At 41.5% G+C, this 18,884-nt stretch overlaps 1 long non-coding RNA gene across 1 annotated transcript in view; it reads left to right on the top strand.

Annotated features, from left to right (window-relative positions):
- Positions 1–16,942, top strand: part of LOC146829207 (uncharacterized) — a 144,606-nt gene extending 127,664 nt beyond the window's left edge. The window contains exons 2-3 of the long non-coding RNA XR_014962201.1: positions 11,032–11,304; positions 13,071–16,942. This is a non-coding gene — a long non-coding RNA (uncharacterized LOC146829207). The remainder of the gene's footprint in view (positions 1–11,031; positions 11,305–13,070) is intronic.
- Positions 16,943–18,884: the final 1,942 nt, after the last annotated feature.

Here is an 18,884-nt window from a genome sequence, read left to right as displayed (position 1 = left end):
AAATCTCTTGTTACCTGTTTCCCACTCCATGACATCTAAGAAGTGATTATCAGAGCAACTATGTTACTCTTCATTCTGTAGGCTTCCTGAAGGAAATCTAAGTTGATACTATCATTTATTGGTTTAACTTATGTGATAAATGTTATATGTAAGCGATTTGGTAGGAGTGAGAATCCATATATCATGCAAATGGTGTATTTGAGTTTCCTTAAACAGGAAATTGCTGCTGAATATGTGTTTTTTGTGTGAAAATGTACCCTGCAGTATTCATATGAGGACTACTACTATCTATCCTACTAAGGGGCTGATTTCGATGTTGGACGAACCTGGCATCCATCTGGAACTGGGACCTACATACCTCCTGTAGGCGGTCCAAAACCAGCAAGTAATATGTGGCCAAACACTGTTCGGTCCCAATCCTATTCTATATAATGGGAGCATGCATTCCAAGCGGAATGCATGCTCTCATTGTAAAGAGCAGAGGTGCAGTTCATCCCAGCACCCCGTGGCAGGCAACTCAAGGTGCCTGCCAAGGGGTGCAGGGATCAACAGGGGGGCACATATCTGCCCCCTAGGCCGCCATCCGGAGGCCTTGCACCCACTGGGGCCCTGGGGCCCTGCTATGCCCCCCAAATTAGGATCCCCACAGCCTTTCTGTGTCGGAAAGGCCGGCACAGAAAAGCTGTCAGAGTCTGCCATCGTAATCCCTTGGGCAGAAAGAGCTGCCCTTGGGATTACATCAGATTACAAATTGGATTAACATGTAATGTAATGAACTATATAATTAAATATATACTCACACTCTTGTTGAGAAGTTGTCAATAACATCTTGACGTATGTCAATTCCTTCATCTTCACTGAAGTCCTCTTCATTTCGCATTTCAACATCCTCACTCCGTGGCTCTTCATGGTCTACATCATCTACAATGTATGGGATGTTCCGTCACAGGGCTCTGTTGTGTAAAATGCAGCAGCCATAGTGATGTGGCACACCTTATCGGGTAAGTAGAGGAGAGCTCCAACAGTCTTACTCAGGCATCAAAATATGGCTTCTAGGAGCCCAAAAGCCCCCTCCACCTGCCTCTGTGTTCTTCCATGGGCCTCATTGAAGCAGACTTCCCCTGGCATTGTTGGATTCCTCAGCGGTGCCCACAACCATGTTCGTTAGGATATGTTGAGTCTCCTATAAAAAATTAAATTAAAATTAGCCCCAAAAGGGTACAATATTTCTAATCATTAAACTAGAAATTAACAAAACAGTACATTGATAGATTGTACTTACCAACAAACCAAGCCCTTTCAGGTCCAAGTTGTGACATTTGAAGGGGTATGCTAGTGTTCCCTAGTACAAAGGAATCATGGGTTGATCCTGAGAAACACACACACTCTTATGAAATACAAATCTAGTAAGCAGACAACGTGCACCTTGATTGAATGGAAATTCTGCCGATTGCAGTGGACTTGTTCTCTGGCATGTGGTGGCACTAAGGTAATATGTGTGCGATCAATTGCTCCAACTACATGTAGTAGGCAACCCAATACATAGAAATCTCTCCCTTCACATTGGCAAAATCCTCATTTGTAGGAAACTGAATGAAGCTGTTGATGTGTCTCATCATTGAAGAAACACCTTCTTGTAGCACACCATTGAAAGTTGGTTGTGACATTCCACTAGATATTTGAATTATCCTGTGGCCACAAAATGGAGTACTGCCATTATTTTGACTACTGGTGTAATTGCTGTGTAATTGCTGTGGTATTCCTATAGTGAGGCAGACCATCTGGCTCCTGCTGATGACATGAATGAAGAGCTGTTTACCTATTTATTCGGAATTTTTTAATAATATCCCGTTCTTCCATTGTGACAAGGCCTGGAAATGGTCTGAACACTTGAGGCTTACGTCTCCTCACTCTATCTGGGTTCATATGTCTGCATTTAAAACATGAAACATGTTGTAAATGTTTGCTAATATATTTTAAAATTGAACACACAGTTTTCAATACATAAACATTTTATGTTATGTTATGATATATAAATTTATAACGCGCGCGGCTACTCATGAGTGTCCCGGCGCGAAATCAAAGAGGGTAATGCACTGGGCTTCAGGTGAATAGATGAGTTTTCAACTTTTTCTTGAAAACAACTGGATCCTGGACGGTGCGCAGGACAGGAGGAAGAGCATTCCATGCAACTGCCGCTTTTACTGCAAAAGAACTGCCCCCTATACTTTGACGCTTGAAACACGGGATCTGGGCATAACTTAAGGACAAAGAACACAAAGAGCGTGCAGGAAAATAAAAGGAGAAAAGCCTCTGTAAGTAAAGAGGGCCACCCCCGTGAAGCGCACAGTGGGCCAAAATCAAGAGTTTAAACTTCACTCTGTCCACCATGGGAAGCCAATGAAGAGAGAGCAACTGTTGATGCAGACTGTCCCTAGAAGACAGCCCCAGTAGGAGTCTGGCTGCGGTATTTTGTACCACCTGTAACTTCTTCAGCAGGTAGCCCGGAACACCGGCATAAAGAGCATTGGCGTAATGCAGTTGAGACAGGATCAACGCACAGGTGACCGTGTCCCTCACCACCAGCCGCAGGAGAGGAAAAAATCTTCTAAAAGCTTTAAGCTGGCCAAAGCAACAGCCGGTTAGCTTCTTGATAGGTTTTGAAAAGGAAAGATCTTCATCAAACCAGACCCCCAAGTTTTTTGCTGGCTTTCCTGTTGAGGTCGGTAGAGGGTGTTCAGGAGGCCGGAGCTGCTCTCTGAAATTAAGGGGAAATTTACCAAACAGCAGGATCTCTGACTTTTCTTCATTACACTTGAGCTGTGCCTCCATCAGTATTTAAATATAGATGATAGGCAATGTTGGACCGAAAGTACAGAGTCCGCGTCTTTGTCCCAAGTGAAAAGCAGCTGAGTATTATCAGCATAGGCCAGCACCTTAGCCCCCAACTCCTCTGCCAAATATATCAGAGGAGTAACATAGATATTGAATAGGAGGGGACTAAGGGAGGATCCCTCAGGGACTCCCGTTGTTACTAGCTGAGGGGAAGAAGAGGACGGTGGAATCCAGATCTGCTCGAATCGCCCTTCCAGGAAAGATCGAAACCAGCCCCACACGGTACCCGATAAACCAATCTTGGTCAGACGTGACAAAAAAAGTGAGTGCGGGACCGTGTCAAACGCCGCTGAGAGTTCAAGCAAAATTAGCGCAGCTCTCCTGCCAGCGTTCAGACACTCGCGGATAGCCTCCGCCACTTCAACCAGCACTGTTTCTGTGCTGTGGGACGCCCGGAACCCAGATTGAGCTGGATGCAGGAGCGCCTCCTTTTCCACAAAATCGGTGAGCTGTTTATTAACCACCTTCGCACACACCTTCGCCAGAGCAGGAAGGAGGGAGATAGGCTAGTAATTCCCCAGACAGAGGGGGTCCAATGACTGCTTTAGATACATAATTATACAGAACATTATTATGTTTGGTATAAATATTTTCTTTTAAATGAAATTTTGTATAGGTGTAAATGTTTTATGTTTGAAATGTGTAAATAATACATTGCAAATGCATTATTTATGCAATTTTTTTTTTTAACTTTGTCATTGAAAATACCATCAACGGTGGCATAACCAACACAGCACAAAAATTGCATCTAACCACATTAACACACTACATCACACTTTTTTGTAAAAACTAATGAACAACATTACCATTTTTATATGTAAACAAAGTAACCACCATTTTGAGTGGTGGTGATGTACTTAACATTCAGAAACACACCATTTCAAAATCTAAAATGGTGGGCACCTGACCTCACAGTCAGGATATTTTTTATCAGATGGCCACAACGGAAAAAGACCGGGTAGTGGGTGTGATACTACATGATGGACACAGACATATGCTAACGTGTGTGATAGCAATGTTCAAAAGCCAATGGATGTGCCCTTCTCCATTGATGATCGTGTACGTCATGCACGTGGCATTTCAAAACAGCTCACTTACCTTCCAACACTGCAGCCAACAGCACCTTTTCAAATTTTGCTGCTGTTTCCAACCTCTGGGAGCCACAATGCTCTCAAAATCAGGAGACAGGGACCCAGGCTTCTCACCACAGGAGCTGGATTTGCCAGCTACAGAGGCCCTGTCCCTGTACAGCTAGCTGGATGGCTCACCAGAGGAAAAGGGTACATGTTGAAAATAAATATGTAAATTTGGCTATTATTTTTTTTTTAAAACCCTCTAGACTATATTTTTTTCCTGAGTGAAGTGTAGTTATTAAAGTGAAGTTTCAGTTGTTTTTAAATTACCTAGAACTATGATGGTATGTATTTGTAAATGCATTATAATTCTAGAATACCATAATATTATTGTGTTTTTGTGTGCATTCCTATGTGTGTGTGTATGTTGTGTATGTGTGTGTATGTATATATATATATATATATATCACTGCTCCCTCTACACCATAAATGGGAAGCACTCACGAACGGGTGCCAGCATCACGGTGGTGTACCGTGAAACATATCAAAGCTCCCTTTCCCGGAACTTAAGCCAGCACTCCCGGGGTAATTGCAAAAGATTTTAATCTCTTCAAAGAAACAACAAACGCTGGTCCTTTTTTTCATGTTGATGTTAATGAAAGAAATGGTTAAAAATGGTTGCCATCAGTGTGCCAGTAGCACCGAGGAAGGCGCGAAAGCCGAAACGCGTTTGTTGTTGCTTTGAGGAGATTAAAATCTTTTGCAATTACCCTGGGAGTGCAGGCTTATGTTCCAGAAAAGGGAGCATTGGTGCTTTGCTATGTTTCACGGTACACCACCATGATGCCGGCACCCGTTCATGAGTGCTTCCCATTTATGGTGTAGAGGGAGCAGTGATTTTACAGGGAAGGCACCGCCGCAGTAAACACAGGAGGAGATCGGTGTATACGACACGAGCTCCAACTGATCGGAGGAGAAGTGAGCACCGGACGAGACATATACCAGTGAGCAGTTTAAAAATATACTGCATTCATTGTGAACAGCGGCAGAACGAGGTGCATGTGAAAGATATACACATCCTCAGTGTAAGACTGAACAGCGAGAGAATGTTCAATGAGTTGGCACGCCGGAAGGCGGCAAAGGACATTTTTAGAAAGCACCCAAGTGAAGGACAATCAGGCGCGACCAATACACTTAAAACAGATAACAGCCTAAATATGAAATTCATGAAACTGGAACGAATATACGAGAGAGAGATGTGCAAGTGGTGGGAAGCAACCTCTCTTCAAAGTTATATCGATGTTGACAGAGTACCGCATGGGCTGTGAATTTATACTGTGCCAGCCTATGAAAATCCTGACCCGCTCCTGCTTGAAGAATGGGCTACACACACTGCGCAGTCCAGTAAAGGAATGTTAAACATTCTAGTTAAATTGGCGTGGAGCAATAAGGATAAGGCACTCAAAGAAATTCAGGAAATGGAGGAGGAATTATCTAAAGAAGAAGATAAGAACAGATTGGAAGAGCTTAGGGAACAGATGAAGAAACGGTTAATTACATATGAGGCAAAAATCAAACAAAGAAAACAGGAGAAATATGAAAGGGACAAAAGAGATTACCAACAGGGAAGAGTGTTAACATTCGCAAAGAAGTTTGATGGGCCAAGAAAGGAATTACATTCAAAACCAGGCAAATCTGTTGCGGAGAGATTGGAAACATTGGAATCGGAAATAACAGAAATTGAAATATCTGGGGGCGAAAATGCTGGTGCCCCGAACGCTAAAGCCAAGTCCACTCCTTTTCACCAGGAATTTCAACTATTACGCCAATCATGGTTGAGGGGTGGGAAAAGCAAAGCCCCGGAAAAAGGAAATGAAAAACACGAAGGGGAGGCTGGCGCAGGGAAAAGCAACTCATCCCCCAGAGTAAGACGCAGCAAGAGGGGCAAAAAATGGCTATGAATGGTGAGAATCTAACAATGCTCAACCTCACGCCAAGGGTTTTTTCATCAACAGAGGAAGAAGTTCTGAAACTGGGACTTACTTTCTGTCCGAATAACCAACTTGAATATACCCAGATGAGAATAGACCTCTTCAAATTCATCCGTAAACTAAAGTTTCACAAAAATTTCAAACCTACAACCAAAAGCATGAAAAAGAAACCGAATGTTATATCTGTAACTGACATTTTAACAGTAAGAGACCTGCCAGCTTTGAAAACCTTGGAGCATCTATGTATATAAGAAGTTGAAGATACAATGAGCACAGAGGACATTGCACAAAGATCAGAGAGAATTTGCATAGAACAGCAGACTGAGGGGAGTCCATACAAACTAATCTCACAATTCGTCCCACAAATGCCATTAGATGCAATTGATGTGTTCTCGGAAGCAGTAAATAATGACCTACTCAAACTAAGAACAAAAAAGTATCAAAAAAGAGGGTAAATATTATCACGAAACCCCAAAGAGATGGATTGGAAAATTTGCAAAAAGACATATCACTGGTATGCAAGCCTCCTGAAAAAGGCGGTAACATTGAGCTTCAGACCAAAGAACTTGAGAGATTTCAGGTGCGGATATTTCTTTTTTAGTAAAAAGGCGACAATATTTTTTTTGCAAATTCTTTAAAAGGCAACATGGCATGCTGTACTGTAAATGTCACATAGATGGAGCAAGTACTTGGACGTAACTGTATATAGATCTGTGAAGACGGGTAACAACATGGGTGGCACACGAAATTGCTACAATAAATTGAGTTGTCCAAACCTCCCCTTCTATTCCAGAACGCACCTGCGTGCTTATAATTATTTTGTTGGCCACATTGTTAAGTCTTACATCCCCAGTCTCCTGGTGCTAAAGTTTTCGATATTTAATACATACACACCTTCCTTTTTCAGAATCCATGGCTGGTGTTTCCTGTGTCAAACAATCATTTTGTGATGTAACTGTGAGTCGGTCGTGAGCATGGACTTGTGAATTTCTCTTATCTCATCCTTGATGAAGGACTTTGATGAAGGAGTTTGGTGGAACATTCCGCCATGTGCTTTGAAGTATATGGCTTCCTCCCCATGAGCCACGCATGGGTGACTGTAATTACTGGTGCTGGATGGGTATGATACTCTGTGATTTCAACTCTTGCCCATTTTTATGGAGTTCCTGGTAAACCTGTTTCAAGGTTCGGGAACCTCTGCTCACACCAGGTACTTCGGGTTTCGAAGTGCAGGCTTAATACTCAGAACCATATGTTAGCGATCCAATGTTTAAGTGCGCTTCACAGAGACTCATAAACGTTTTGGGGTCGGTTGAGGAAGGGGTCATTACTAGATGTTTACTTGTCAGGTATCACCTCGTCAGTTGTTGCAGTATCTCATCCATCAGAAAATGTCACTGTTTCTGATAGCCGATGATGCTCAGGAACGATCTTTTGACATGGTTACCTTATTGCTTTTTGTAGGGCGCTTGCAATAATTAGTAGCATTTTACAGTGACTGCGATGTAACATGTATTTTGCATCCACCGCCCCATCCTTTACAGTGATTGATCCAAGTCACACATAGTGTAGTTAATAGCCACTGCAAAGAAATTGTTCACAAGTTGCTTTACACAAAGTGTTATTATTAGCTTTTGCCTACACAGAGCTTACAAAATCTCTTGTGGCAGCAACAACAACAAAACAAGCTTTGGCATAGCCAATAGGTCTCGCCTTTGGGACCTTATAAGTGTTTAGTTATCCAGTACAATATCCTTGGTGCAACAACATCAATTGTTGCATGGCTAAACACTTTTAAGGTCCCAAAGGCAAGACCTATTGGCTATGCCAATGCTTGTTATTTCAAGCAGTACTACAGTTGTCATCCTATGTAAAAGACACTAAAGACTTTTTAAATCAAATTGAGACATTAAGCTGGGATCCACCTTAAAAGCTAATGGTATTAGATATAACCAGTTCATATACCTGTATAGAGCACTCCAGTGGACTTAAAGCTATCCAGTTCTATCTATGTAAACGTCCATTGAAATATGCAGCACACAATGAGATGTTACTGGAATTCCTTGAGTTCTGCTTAACTGATAATATTTTTCTCTTTCAAGAGGATTATTATAAACAGATCTCCTGGAATGCAATGGGCACTTGTTTCGCCCCCAGCTACGCAAATCGTTCGTTGGCTGGTGGGAGGAACAGGTGCCCAGGTCCCATCAGGGAGTGATGGGACCAGGTGAGGTTATTGCCTGGCACAGGTATATCGATGACTTGTTTCTGGTCTGGAGAGGAACAACTGAATCTGCTTTTGAATATATGGAAATTCTAAATGACAATACTTTAAACTTACACTTCTTAGGCGAGGTTAGTTCAGTGGCAGTGAACTACCTCGACCTTAGGGTATTTGTAGTGGAGGGTAAATTAAACTGCCCTATATAGGAAACCTACGGCTGGTAATTCAACGCTTCATGCGTCTAGCAGCCATCCACCGAAAGTAGTACAAAGTATTCCCTATGGAGAACTTTTGAGACTCAAAAGAAACAGTTTTTGAAACTGTGGCTTTGAGAAGGCAGCACAGGAATGCATTACCAGATTCAGGAATAGAGGCTACAATTGTATCATCTTGGAAAAAACTTTGAAAAGGGTAAGGCCTATCCCAAGACAGAACCTGGTTTTTGAAAACAAAAGACGTAGAATAAATCAGAGTGAAGGGAAATTTAGAATGATCACCACATTTTCAGATGGAGCTACAACTCTAAAAACAATTCTTAAAAAAGAACTGACAAATATTACCATCAGTGAAGACATACCCAATGGTCCACAAGTGATTTTTAGAAAAGCAAGAGCGATCAGGGATATGTTAGTACATAGCCATCAAGATAAGGGCACACGCAGCTTTTTATATTCATGTGCAAAATTCCCATTAAACGAAAATCCAGCCAATGCCTTTCATTCAAACAAGCATTCGAACATTGTAAGTGCTGTGAATAATATACAAAAAACATACATAAGAAACTATACACTCACATATATTTGTACTAAAAACAAGGCTATACTTTAAAAAACAAACAGGTCACACATTAAAACGACCATAATATACAATAACACACAACAAAGCAACAGTCATAAAACATTAAGGACCTGATTACAACTTTGGCAGTGCTGCGCCTGCTTTGCGCCAGCACAGCACTGCCAAAGCCGTGCATGGTCCATCCGCCTGATTAAGAGTTCAGCTAATGTATTGCGAGCTTTTCTTTTGCCGCTCCCATGGGAATGCAGTAGTTTCATCATGGCATGGACTGTGAAGTCCATGCCATGCTGGAACTTGGGGTGCATGCAAACAGGTCACTGCATTCCCAGGGTGGCAGAGGCATGGGGGCCCTGTAGGGCCATCTTTGTTCTCCCACTGCCAGCCTTTTCATAGAGGGCTTACCGCAATAAAAATTCCGTCAGTGGGGAAACTCGCAATATGCTTGGTGGACTGTGGTAGTCCCGCCTTGCATATTGTATATCCCTGCCTGCTGCACCACCGCCAAGGAAAGTGGGGTTCCCTGGCACAGCCGACACACCGGTGGTGGTCCAAATGGCCACATTGTAAGACGGCGGCGGCAGGACTACCACCGCTGTAATCAAGCCCCAAATCCATAATGGCAAAGCAAAATATCACTGAACCAATGCGGGAGGTAGTGTGCAAGGAAACCACACCAGAGACAGAGACCTGCTAATTTGCTATCCCGTATTACTTTAAAATTGATAAGCTCAGAAGAGAGGAATGAATCAATAAGGCTAAATGCAACATTGTACAGTACGTAGCTGATATTTACCATAATTAATGTTATCATATCATGTTTCTAACACTCCCTCATACTTCCATAGTTTCTAATATCTTCAGTATTCAAATACACATTGCACCTCTATTTTTCTTAGAATTATTTTGCAAATCCTGCAGTACCTTTACTTGCCCCATATATGGGTAGAGATGAAAAGGCCTCTAATATCTTAATGTTCTGCAGACTCCGGTTACAAAAAATAGTGATAGCAGTCTCCAAATTCATTGTTCAAATCATGCAGAACTTTTAATTGGGTAATCTCCATGTTCCTGAGCCAAATCCACCAGAAACATATTCAGCTGGTCCAATAATAAATGAGGCAATATTGTCCCATATATGATACCTGAAGAAATTGATTTAGATTGATTCATGATTCACCATTGTATACACCCAAAGCATTTTAGAGTCGATAAGATTCCACGTAGACGTTATGTGATATCACCCTGTGCTGTGTCACAGTTATGCCAAAATTGCATACAACCTTTGTTCACATATCCATATCTGTCAACCAAGGTGACCAAAAAGAACCCAGATCGACAGATCCCACATTGTGCAATCACTAATCCTCTTGTGATCCGCATGATCCTAGCACAGGTGACAAAAGCAGGTCATTAGCATTCATATGACTCACACAGCACCACCCTCAAAAACAGGTGTGCCAATAGTAGGACCAATTGCGGAATCCTATTTCAGCGAAACCGCAACAGAGCACATTCCTGGAAGGACATATATCTACCGCCCTCGATTATCAATAGAGCCCCCAGTACAAAGTTCCATTCATACGCAAACATGTTCATACATCCCCCAAAGAACGTGCTCTCACTGACAAACATGGCAACCCTTTCATAGTGCCCTTAGTCAAAGTATGTTCTTCAAAACATAGTATCTGACTATATGGACATTAGCCTTAGAGTAAATGAAGCAGGGCCAAGGGGTGTCAGGTACCAATGTGCAGGTTGTTTAGCCTCCAGTAGTTCTCGATGTTTTTCACTGATCAGAAGCAGGTATTACTACAGAAAATGTTGTAAACCCCTGACCTAGATGATGTCAGTGGCATAGATTAGTGAGCAAAGCACAAGAAAAGGGATAAGGTTACTACAATATTGTTTCATTGTATGAATTTTTTCCTTACAAATGCAGTTCGAACTTTATGCTAATGCTTTTGAGTGATCTCTCAACATTGTGTTACATCAATACAAACAAGCAAAAAGTCACAAAACCATTTTTTTTCCTTTTTCTGTAACCATACAGGTCAACACCCATCAGAAGAAAGCAATCTGGAATGCCATCGACAAGAAGCTTTGGACCCTGGAGTCTACAAGCAGAATTCAGCTTCCATTGCTAGACGAGGTGGGAGGAACCTACAATGCTGGACCAAAAAGTCAGCTGAAGTCCAGCTTGGGAAGTCCTCCCAACATAGGAAGTGTGTGCACCGCTACCTGACCACCCTAATGGCCCGTACAGTTTCATAGGCCTAGCCACAGCATGATGGGCAGTTGAGAGCTTAATAGCAGCATCATGGTGGTAAGTTATTTTTGGAGTTTTTCATGTTATATAACTTTTTTTGGGACAGCAAAAGAATTATGGCATGAATATAAGTGTTGACTCATGTTCAACACACAATAAGATTTCTTGAAGTTGTACGTTTTGCCGAAGGTGTATGATGATGTGTTTAGTATATGAATTTGTGGAAAATGATTCCACTATATTTCTGTTCAGTAACAAAAGACTGATTTGAGCAGACATATGCCTGCCTAAACAACAAACATACCTGAGATTGTTATGTGTTATAAGGGACAGTTGTATCAAACAGGCCACAAGTTATCATTATGTCAGGTGTGATGCTCCATCGCAATTGTGAAGGATGTTAAGGTAGCCCTATTACAGGTGACATTGCATTAAATGCACTTATGATGCAGCAGATGTTCCAAACATCACATTGGAGAATTGATATTGTAAACAAACAATGGTGACTAGAAACATTAGATTAAATGCCTATATTTTTTATTACAAATCTCATAAATATGTTTTGAATCAAAAAGACTTTGATTTATGTAAGAAGTGACACAATTGCATGATGTCTTACTCCTTCACAAATGTGCATGTAAGCCTGTCTGTTGTTTGGTAAAAATGTTTGTTTGGCATACATTTTTTTTTTAAACAGACAGGAAATTATAGACACTGGTGACAGAGTAACACATATCAAAAAATGTATTTTAAATATCCTTTGTTATGTCCAGGTGATAAATCTATGATGAACAAAAATAGGATACTCAAAGGGACTTTTGCAGATGGAATGTTATGTCACATATATGGTGAGTTATCCCATCTTGAAAAGTCAAAACCAGCCACAACTTATGCCTCATTATGAAATTGTCGTAATGCAACAAGGTTTGATCTGTTACATATTGTGATTTGCATTTAACATTTGAATCAAAAAATGTATATGAATCAGTGTATGAAATATTAACTGTAATGTTCTACCAAATTGTACCTAAATTGAAAGCCAGTATATATTTTGAATATTTTGACAATGGGAAATCAAAATGGGGATAATGTAATATATTTTGGAGTCAAATGTAAAAACATTTTTAATCTTTACTAAAGTGGATTTGAAATATATCGAACCCTATATATTTACTGATGCTGTAGAAGTCCTTTGCAACTCCCTCAAAAATGATTTCTTAATTTCTTCTACAGCAAAGGTGAATACACAGGGCATGATATATTGATAGGCAACTTCAGTATTGAATCCAGTCAATATTTTAAACATTTGAAAAATACTTAAGTTACTTGAAGTAAGAGTTCCATTGTGAAATGCCCAAACTAAGGGAACATGCTTTCAGATTCCACAAATATTGGTAAAACATTCCAGTAATTGTTAACTAACATTGATTCATATTAGAAAAGTTCTAAAATACATATATTTCAGGTTGTTTTGCCTTGTACACAATGTACAAGGGTCTTTGCCCTTTATATCATTTTTATGACATATATTTACTATTCAAAACCACAATCAGAACCATTCAGAGGTGTTAAACAGTTCCTGGAATGAATTAAGAGACAAGATCATAAATGATATAAGAGCAATAAGGAGAATTTACGAAAACTGTGACCAAATGGTTTCTGAAATTGTTACCTACCTGCATTGGATTATGATATACATAAACCAAAGTTTGAATGCTTTGAAGCAGATGAAATCAGAACATTTGGAAAATGTTTTGAGTAAAAAGTTAATGATCAGTTTTATTTACACAGATACAATAAACCTATTGTATATTCCTTTTCAGTATCTACAGGAGCAGGCAAAGGGGACACTGGCCACGAAGGCAGGGAAGCAGCTGACCTCTGTGTTCCCGGTGGTGAGAGCATGGACACTGATCAACATGGCATGGAGGCTGAGGGACTGGACCAGAGGCCACCAGCTCTTATACACCTTCATATGCCTCCACAAGTGACCAGTCCCTAGTGGTGGTGAACCCTACATGAACTGAACCACCTGCTTCCTTGTCTCCTACCCACAGACCCACCTCCACCCTCTCTCTTGCCCCTCCCTGTTGGCCAAACCCACCTCCCTAAAAGGGCTGCTGGGGTCTCCTTCCCAGCAAACACCTCACCCCCTGCCCCTGTCACCCTGCCTGTGGCAGGTTGAAGAGACTAGTATTGACCACTTACACAGCATCTCTGTAGGCCAGAACTTTTGAATGGTATCCAGGGCCTTAGTTGCCAAATGCAAAAAAGGTAGCATGCCTGGAATTCATTCATAGCTCTGTCTGGCATCCACAGATCATTTGCAGCACTAGCCTCCTCACTGACCTCAGCCTTTCAACCAGCCCAAACTTGTGCCCCACCTCAGGTCCCTTCCTCATCCCAATTCCAAAGTCCCACCACTATCTCAAGTACACTCACTTATTTTCATGCACCCACTCCAACAGGAACAAGCAGCACACTCACACATGCACACCACACATAAACACAAACACACAAAGCAACACAAGCAAACACACAAACAACATAAAGACATGATTGATTGACAGGCACCACAACCACTACCACACCCACATGCTCCACAACCAACACCACACCCACAACCACCCCAACACCCACAAGTACCACTACCGCCATCACACACACAAGCACCACAACCACCAGTGCACCTACAACCACCATCACAGCCACATTCACCAGCACACTCACAAGCAACACCGCACCCACAACCCGCAAGGCTGTTGGGCGAGTTCTAGATTGCAGAGCTAACTTTAATTTGCAATCATAGCTGTACATTTTCTAGGCTTTTAAGTGAATTTCAGAGGTTTTTATAAGCATGCATTCAAGTCTCTTAACCAACATTAACTATGGTGCCCATGCATCAAAATAGCCAATAGAGAATCCTTAATTACAATTTTTAGGGAATCGCAATTAAAGATTCGCTATTGGCTATGCATGTAGGAATGGCAAATAAATTAGTGATTCCTGCAAATTCCTTAATTGCGACTCGCAAATTGTGAGTTGCAATTAAGGAATTGCTTCCCATTCATTCCTAGAGGCTACATCTTTTGACAAAATCATTGCTATTCTTGTGTGCAACACACTTCACCACAGGTATTTCTTTTGGCAATTGTAGAGCTTATAATAGATTGGAGAAATGCAAACCATTTCTGATGGGGGACCCAGCAAAGGTCAAGAAACACCTCTGTGACTACAACTGTCCAAAGTTGTGTACAACTCCGAACTTATTCTGGCTGTCAGTGTAAATGGTAACTCATGAGCCTTATGATGTATGCAAGGCTCTGCTAAGGGCAATCAATTCAGCCACTTGTGCAGATGTTACATGGCACAAGTGAGATGCCTCCAGGACCCCACTTAGAGTGCACAAAGTATAGGCGGCTCTTAGAAAACCTCTCAGACAAGACCCATTGACAAATAGGGCATGATCGGATTCAGGAAGGGGAGTGTCCAGTATGGCGGGTCTCAGTTTTGTGCATAACTCGGTAAAACCTACACAGTCATGATCACAGTCTACCTCCTCGTCTCCCTTTGCACTAGGCAATAGAAAAGCAGGGTTTAGTGAGTGACATTTTATGATTGAGATATTCTTGACAGACAGACTAATTCTCTCATAGTGGGTTAAGCAGCTGTTTGTCAAATGCTGAGTGTGTGTGTGAGTCATGAGGATTTCAGTTGAATGGGGGACCACTACAATAAATTGGTAGCCCATCACTATCCTTTCTGATTGCTGAATGCTAAGACTTACTGCTGCAACTGCTTTGAAACAAGCAGGCAATGCTGCAGCAACAGGATCAAGAGTTGCTAAAAAATACCTAATGGGTTGCTAAGTTTCCCCAAGGATCTGTTTTAGCATGGATAAAGCACTCCCATCTCTCTCATGGCAAAAGGGGAAAAATGCTTTGGTGCAGACTGGCATTCCAAGATCGGGTGCACTGCAAGGTACATTTTTCCTGGAAGGTTTGAATGCTTTATCATCCTTTGGTGCCGGTTCATTGACAACAGTGGATGTCAGCTTCACTAAACGGTTTCCCACGAAGAAAAAGTTTAGGTTCCATTGTCGGCAATAGGCAACCATCCCAAGAAGGGTCACACTTCTCTCTGTGTTGTTGGAAACTTCAACTTAAGGACTGTTTCAATGCGCTCATGGGACACTCAGCTAACCCCTCTCTCTATCTGATATCCCAAGTACATCACTTCCTTTTGACAAAACTGTCATTTGTCGGGGGAAACTGTGCCCATTCTCAGCCAAGTCATTAGGTAGAGCAATAGTGTCTTGTTTTCAGGCTTCCTTGGTCATCGATGCAATCAGAAGGTCATCGATGTACTGGATCAGGGTTGAGCTACAGGCTAACTGCACATACTCTACATTCTTTTCAAGTATCTGAATCAAATAGGATGGACATTTTCAAGGTATCCTTGAGGAGTGTCACACCGCATTAAAGTCTCCTCTTAGAACCAAAATGTGAAGAGAACCTAGCTGTCTTCATGAAGTGGAACTGAGAAGATTGCCTGGCAAAGGACAGTGACTGTGAACCATTCAGCTTCTGGGGGAATTAGGAACAAAATCATGGCACGGTTCAGTACACAGGATAGCATGGAATGACAATTTGGTTTCTGTTCTGCAGGTCCTATTCTATCCTCCTCTTCGAACGCCCTATTCTATCATGCTCTCAATGACAGGAGTGATTCCTGCAATAGCTTCTAGAGTCATCTTGTAAGTACTCATTTGAGGAAAAACCACATTGGGTGAAAGGGATATCTTTAGGTGTTTGGCAACTTTAATCAGTCCAATCTCTCACGCTGTAAAACCCCAAACATCCTGTCATATGGAGTACATTTAGTCTCAATTTAGTTTTCCTTTTTAACTTAGCATCTTTTTAAGATGGTGGTTTCAGCATGCTTTTCATTCAAGAAAATGCCAATCAAGCATTTATTTTTGGTAACCATTGTTGGTCTGTAGTCTGTACTGATAGTTTTAGGGAGACATGTGTTTTGACCAGATGTTTTCAATGCATCTCTGGCAGAATGAGATAAGGCTAGTGCTGTGGTATTTAAACAGCGTCCGTTTGGAATTAGGTGAGAGGCACTTCTTAATGAAGTTATCATGAAAGCTGATGAGAGCTGTGACTGTGATGCAGCTCTGCTGGCCCTGATATTCACCCTTAAAAAGAAGATAGCTCAGCAGGCAGATGTGTGTAGGCTTGCCCATTGAGACGGAGTGCATTTGTTAATACACTGATGCCGGTTTCCTGAGACATTACACCATGGTATGGGGTTAGCTCATTCAAAATGGTCTGGCAGTAGGGTGCAACCCCCATACTCTCGCTAGTGTAGAGGTATTAGGAATAGACCAGAGTAACATTAGGAAAAATTAACTTGGTTGAATTATTTATGTTTTTCACCATTCTGAAAATGCTTATCACAATTATGTGTCTCGTCTGTCTAATAATCACAGTTCATATTTTACTTACAAGGATTAGATCTTTTCAATAAACATTTGAAAATGTATTATTGTTTACTCTCTTTGTAAAACCTTGGGCATGCAAAAGTTACAAACGAAAGGGTTAGATCTGTTTCCACAAATTCCTTGGGAATAAGAGTGGCCATGCTGGTGGTTAACCACAGCATTTAGAACTTTGGCGAGTTAGGAGTTTCAAAGCAGTACTGCAAGCTAGCTGAAGCAACATTTGAAGATTATATACGAAAAACCAGTCCCTTCATTATAAAGTTTTGTTGATTTAATACACAGTGCTACTAAATTCCGAAGAACCGTATAAGAAGACTGTCTCTTTCAAGTCAATGGGTAGGGCCTCTATGGTAATGACCATATACAACTTGACAATAGTTTCTGGTGTTTAAAGCTTGAACTCTACATCTGCTTCATGGGTCTTTATCTGGACTCCATCTTGCTTACAGTGAATGATGCAGTTGAGTTTGCAAAGGAGATCCCTTCTCAGCAGGTTTACGGGGCTCAAATCACACACCACAAACTAGTGTTGTACTTTGATGTCTCCAATTTTTACTTGGGCAGGAGCAGTAATCTGATTGGTATGCTGCTGATTTTTAGTGCCAACAACTTGAACTTCTTTTCCCCGAAAGGGGTAGGTTCAGGACCGCAACTGCTGTAACAGTGTAGAGAGAGGCTCTTGTGTCTTTAAAGAAAGATATGGATGACCATTGACCCCTCCATCTGCATACAGTCTATTCTAGTCCATTTCTAGGACAGTACCAAGTACACACTCCTCCTCCCCTATTAGTCACCATCATTGGGCTTGGTCGAAATCTGTGGAACTGTAGAACATCATAGGTACCAGAGCATTCTGGGATGCAAATTGAATATGGGGAACTTATTACTCTGTTGTGAATGGCTATTTCCTTCTTGTATCTGTACAGGGCCAGGGGAACACTGTGACATGTTAGGTTTTAAGATCCTTGGAGCTAACAGAGGGGGGTCTGGGTATCAGGGGAAGCTGCACCTGCACCATGAAATTCGCAAACTGGGAATCACTCATGGTTTGATCAGGATTGTAGCGACAGTCCCGCTTCCAATGGCAAGGAGTAACTTTCTTAAGGGAATTTATGCTAGTTCCTGGTGTTTCCTCAACCTCTTCAAGTTCCCTGGGCACTTCCTCTACAGGGGTCAATTTAAGTTCTTGATGGGTACTTTAGGTCCCCTCATACCTCCGTTCAGTGGTAATTTGGTCTGCACAATCATAAACTTTTTCTTGAGTACCTTTTACTTGGCTTCTAACATTTCACTGCAATATTTTGCATACTGCAGAATCTCATTGAAGGGTTTTCTTTCTTAGAAAAGATCAGCTTGGATGACCTGGTTGCTTATTTCGGGTGATTGCCCTTGCACAAAATTGGCAAGGAACCCTCTTGTGTCATCTCCAAGCACATAATTTAGTCCACTAAGCTCCCTGTACACCTGCGTCAACCTCTAAAAGTATGCATGCACGGATTCTTTGGGTTCTTCAGAGGTTTGGAAAATCTTCATCCAATTTACTTCTTTTTTGAGCAACCTTCGTTTTTAAGTTTTATGACTTCCTTGTATTTGGTTTTTACCAAGGGTAAAGCTGCATTTGTTCTACTATCCTAAGGGGTTCCTAGGTCGGCCACTCCACTGATCACTTGCATTCTGCCCATAGGCTCTTTGGGACAACCCCTTCGTCAAACAAATCCAAATCCTCCCAAAAGACCTTTGAAATGGTCAAAAGCTGGTCCATCTGCATGTACCACTTATTGGGATTTTCCTTTAACTTAGGAAGAGAATTCGTAAAGTGGAAGAGATCTGTCAGGAACATGGGACATGTGCATATGTTCCTTCTTGTATTTCCCTTAGAAGGTATTCCCTTAATGCTTCTCTCGCAGCTTTTCCCTCAGTTTCTTTGGCAATTTCCTGCTTTCATTTGACTTTAACCTTTCTCTTTCTGAACCATAACTCTCTAAACGTCTTGGTCTTGCTCCAATCTCAAATGTTCTCAATCATCTCTCTCACATTTGTTTTCAACTCTCTCAACTATAGTAACTCCAATTACCTCTCGCTCATCATCATCCTAACATTCTGCCGCAGTTTATTTCTCAGTGTCCAA

This window comes from Triturus cristatus, chromosome 5_2 (genome assembly GCF_964204655.1).
Source record: "Triturus cristatus chromosome 5_2, aTriCri1.1, whole genome shotgun sequence".
In the NCBI taxonomy this organism is placed as follows: Eukaryota; Metazoa; Chordata; class Amphibia; order Caudata; family Salamandridae; genus Triturus; species Triturus cristatus.
Note: the sequence above shows the minus strand (reverse complement) of the source record. Positions and strands in the feature narration are given on the sequence as shown.